The sequence below is a fragment of the Gopherus flavomarginatus genome, unplaced genomic scaffold (assembly GCF_025201925.1).
Source record: "Gopherus flavomarginatus isolate rGopFla2 unplaced genomic scaffold, rGopFla2.mat.asm mat_scaffold_103_arrow_ctg1, whole genome shotgun sequence".
NCBI lineage: Eukaryota > Metazoa > Chordata > Testudines > Testudinidae > Gopherus > Gopherus flavomarginatus.
The window spans coordinates 81,922-86,396 of record NW_026114624.1 but is presented as its reverse complement, the minus strand read 5'-3'; the positions used below and the strand labels follow the sequence as shown (position 1 = coordinate 86,396).

At 53.6% G+C, this 4,475-nt stretch overlaps 1 non-coding gene across 1 annotated transcript; it reads left to right on the top strand.

The window, feature by feature from the left end:
* The first annotated feature begins 2,789 nt into the window (after positions 1-2,789).
* On the top strand, positions 2,790-2,863 carry TRNAT-UGU (transfer RNA threonine (anticodon UGU)). Its single transcript has one exon. It is a non-coding gene; the product is annotated as a tRNA-Thr (tRNA).
* The last annotated feature ends 1,612 nt before the right edge of the window (positions 2,864-4,475 follow it).

Sequence of the window (4,475 nt, the reverse complement as noted above, 5' to 3'; positions counted from 1 at the left end):
CACGCCAATGGGCACCACCACCAGCCTTATGGACCATGGTGAAGTTAACACAGCATCTGATCTCAGGGACAGGGCACCCATGGAGCCACAGAAGCTCATCCTGCCCTGTGCAGCTCCCCCTGGATGAGATGGATCGCTGGCAGCTGCCAGTCTGGGGGAGAGGCGCTCCCCAGCTAGGGTGGCCAGATCCAGATGTCCTGATTTTATAGGGCCAGTCCCGATATTTGGGGCTTTGTCTTGTACAGGCACCAATTACCCCCACCTAGAGTGACCAGACAGAAAGTGTGTAAAATCAGGACAGGGATGGGTGGGGGTGGGGGTGGGGGGGTAAAAGGAGCCTATATAAGAAAAAGACCCCAAAATTGGGATTGTCCCTATAAAATAGGGATATCTGATCACTGTACCCCAATCCCCTATCCTGATTTTTCACACATCTGGCTAACCCCAGCCAAGCCCTGTGTGACATTCCAATTCTGGCTGCCTGCCGAGGAAGTGAGTTACTTTCACTTTCATTCCTCAGCAGGCAGCCAGCCAGCCCTCCCCCCACCTATCCCCCAGCACCTCACCCAACCCAGCCCTGACGGAGGGGAGGGAGGAGAGAGAGAGGGGTGCTCCTGGGGAGGAGGGAGAAAGGAGGGGGTGCTCCGTGGGGCAGGGGGAAGAAGAATGGATGTTATGGGAGACAACAAAGGATACTGGTTCCAGAGCCACAGCCTCACCTGACCTCAGCCGGGGGGAAAGAGTCACACTCACAGGTGAGCTCCTTTCCCAACCCTACCCCCCCTTCCCAGAGACCCCAGCAGCCAATCCCATTCCTCAGACTGTGCTGCATTGGGCTCTCTCTAGGACCCAGCAGCCCTGCTTCTACACTGTCTGGACTGCCTGGAGAGTGGTGCCCCCAGGCAGTGTGAGGCCCTACGCAGTTGCCTATTCTGCCTATGCCTAAGGACGGCCCTGAGCACAAGCCCCACAAGTCTGAATCAACTGACCCAGGGTTTGAGAATAGTGACTTGGGTGTGTTAATGGCATTGTAGACATAATGCTAGGCTATGTCCACACTGTAATGAAACACCCATGGCTGTCCCATGCCAGCTCAGGCTCTCAGAGCTTGTGGGCTGTGAGGTGGTAAATTTGCAGCATAGACATCTTGGCTCAGGCTCAATACTGGGCTCTGGACCCCACAAGGCTGGGAGGGGGGTTAGCAAGTGAAAAAGGTAAAATGGCAGTGGAGTATTACCATGGACTCAATGGCATTTCTCCATTGGTCTGTCTGCTTTGGGGCAGGGACAATAACACATCCTGCTGCATTCGTTATTTCATAGGGTGGTTTAGGATTTTCATTCTCACACACTGTGCACAAAGCAGGACTCAACCCTTAGTGTAAACTAAATGAGCTCCCCACAGATTCTGGCAGTCACAACGAGCCATTTGGTGTGAGAGCCCAGACATGCCCCTGTCCCAGAGGGAGAGGATCATCTGTGACAGGCTGGAACACTGACCTCTCAGCTCTTAACTCCCAAACTTCCAGTAACTCTATTATCAGTGCCTGTGAGTGTAATTTAAACCATAGAAACAGCTATACTGGGCTGGACCAAAGGCCCACTTAACTCTGTGTTTTGTCCTCTGAGAGTAGCCAGTACCAGGTATTCCAAGAGTCACTCAACAAGGCACCACTGGGAGTTGAACCCAGAATCTCTAGTTTACAAGCCATGGTGCCTGCCTATAGTTAAAACACAGTGTCTGCCCACACTTGACTCCCTGCCCTCCCCACCAGGGCCTGACAAGCTTTGCATGTGTTTGGATTCTGCAAAGCAGAGAAGCAGGTGAACTTTTCCTTGCAAGCTGTGTGTGTGTGTGTGAATATTTGGCCAGGTCTGCACTACAAAGTTATTTCAGAATCATTATATTGCTCAGGTGTGTGAAAAACACACAGTGCTCCCTCGGTCGGCAGCTTGTGGCTGGTGTACACACTGCAATGTCACGTCGGGCAACAAAACTGCCCTGTTTTGTGACAAAATAAAACCACCTCGACAAGACGTCTAGAGCTTTTTGCAGCAAACTTCAAGCAACAAATTGTCATTGCAAATGCTGCTGGTCATTATATCACCATAACTGGCCTCCACCCGTATCCCACAATGCCTGCCGTGAACTTGTCTGCCCTGCATTCCTGCTACAGAGGCTGGACCCCTCCCCTTTCATAGCTCCAGAAAGTTCTGACAGCTGAGCGGCTATCTACACTGGGATTAGGTTGATAGAACTGCATTGCCAGCAGGGCCGGCTCCAGGCACCAGCATTCCAAGCTGGTGCTTGGGGCGGCAATCTGCAAGGGGTGGCAGTCCCTCTTGTTTTGCCCCCAAGCAGCGCACCAAACTGTTGCCGCGGATGGCGGGGGCAGTCCGTGTGCCCTTAACACGGCAGGTGTGTTTCCGCGGCGGCTTCAGCTAAACATAGAAGCTGCCGTCAAATTGCCACCACCGCAGAAACGCGCCTGCTGCCCTAAGGGCACAAGGACTGTGCCTCCGCTCCCCCGCCTGCGACGGCAATTCGGTGCGCTGCTTGAGGCAGCGAAAACTGTAGAGCCGGCCCTGATTGACAGCCTAAGTAATGTAATTACACCAACCTAATTTTGTAGTGTAGACCTGTCCAAAGAATCACACACACACCTTGGGAGTAAAACTCCACCTGTTCCTCTGCTTTACAGAATCCAAACACAAGCAAAGCTTGTCAGAGCCCAGTAGAGATTAGTAGAGAGTCAGGTGTGGGCAGACACAAGGCTTTAAATAACAGCAGGCACCATGGCTTAGTTGGTTAAAGTACCTGTTTTGTAAACAGGAGACCCTGGGTTCAACTCCCAGTGGTGCCTTGGGGAGTGGCTTTTGGGGCACCTGGCATTGGCTACTGTCAGAAGACAAGATTCAGAACTAGATGGACCTATGGTTTAAATTACATTCACAAGCACTGATAATAGAGTTACTGAAAGTTTGGGTGTTAAGAGCTGATAGGTCAGTGGTCCATTCCCCTCAATGCAGTTTTACCATTTCCACTTGCTAAACTCCGTCCCAACCTCTATAAAATTACAGGGCAGACATATGGGCTTGAGCCCAACCTCTGAGACCCCACAAGGGGTGAGGGTTTCTGAACCCAGGCTTCAGCGTGAACACAAATATCTGCACCACAGTTTTTAGCCTCTCAGCTTTACGTCCAGGAGTCCAAGTCAGATGACCCAGGCCAGCCCTGCTGCCATCTTTATCCCAGGAGAGATGGACTCTAAGGGTACGTTCCCATTGCAATGGAAGCCCAGGTGTGGCACGCTGTGCTCAAAGCAGCACCCTGGAGGCCTCATATTCACCACTCTCATATAATGATCATATGGTTTGTACAAGCTCTGCCTGGTGATCAGGGGAGGCTTTAGGCACCAGCAAAGCAAGCACCTGCTTGGGGCAGCCCATTTGCAGAAGCGGCATGGGAGCTGAGAACCAACAGGGGGCAGGGTGGGGCTTCCCTCCCCCTGGAGTGTCCTGTTTTTTGAATGTAAAAGTATGGTCTCCCTACCACTCTTCACTCACAGCACGCTGCCGCATGAGGTCCCGCTCCTTCTTTTCCAGTTGGTAGTGGCCAAGGGAATGCTGGGAAATGTAGTTCTTTCCCTGCTCCAAGGCTGGCTCTATAGGCAGGGAGCTAACCAAGAAACTACAGCTCCCAGAGCCCCCTATTGGTTCTCAGCTCCCATGCCGCCCTTGCAAATGGGCTGCCCCAAGCAGGTGCTTGCTTTGCTGGTGCCTAGAGCCGCCCTACGGGGGATGATGCTCCGGTTCTCCAGCGGCAGGGCAGCCTGACCTGCAGTCCAGCCTGGGCACCTCGGATTGCCATGAGCGCCATCCTGCTACTGCAGCCAGAACTGCACGGTCAGTTCCAGCTCAGCCTGAAAGCCTCAGCTGACAGGGAACATCTTGGTTCAGGGCTGGCTCCTGGCTTTTTGCGTGCCCCCCTCCTCCAAAAAAAGGGGGGCAGGGGCTGGACTGCCACCTCCCAAGCACATGCTTGGAGCACTGGTGCCTGATCCCAGCACTGGAAATGGAACCCAGGAGTCCTGGCTCCCAGCCTCCCTTCCTCTGACCACTAGACCCCACTCCCCCCCTTTTGGGGAGCCAGGATTCCTGGGTTCTAGCCCTATCTCTGGGAGCAGAGTGGGGTCTAGTGGTTAGAGCAAGAGGAGCCAGGACTCCTGGGTTCTACTCTCAGTGCTGCTGTGTGACCCTGGACCTCTGTTTCTCCTCCCACTTTTTGGGTATGGAGGCTTTAAACTCTCTGGGACATGGCCTGTCTCTCGCTGTGTCTGGGCAGCACCTGGCCCAACGGGGCTCTGATCTCAGCTGGGGCAGGGACTGTCTCTGTGTCTGTGCAGCCCCTGGCACAACAGGGGTTTGAGTCTGCCGCGCTCTCTGTAAGTGCTGCTATTGTACAGATAAATAGTC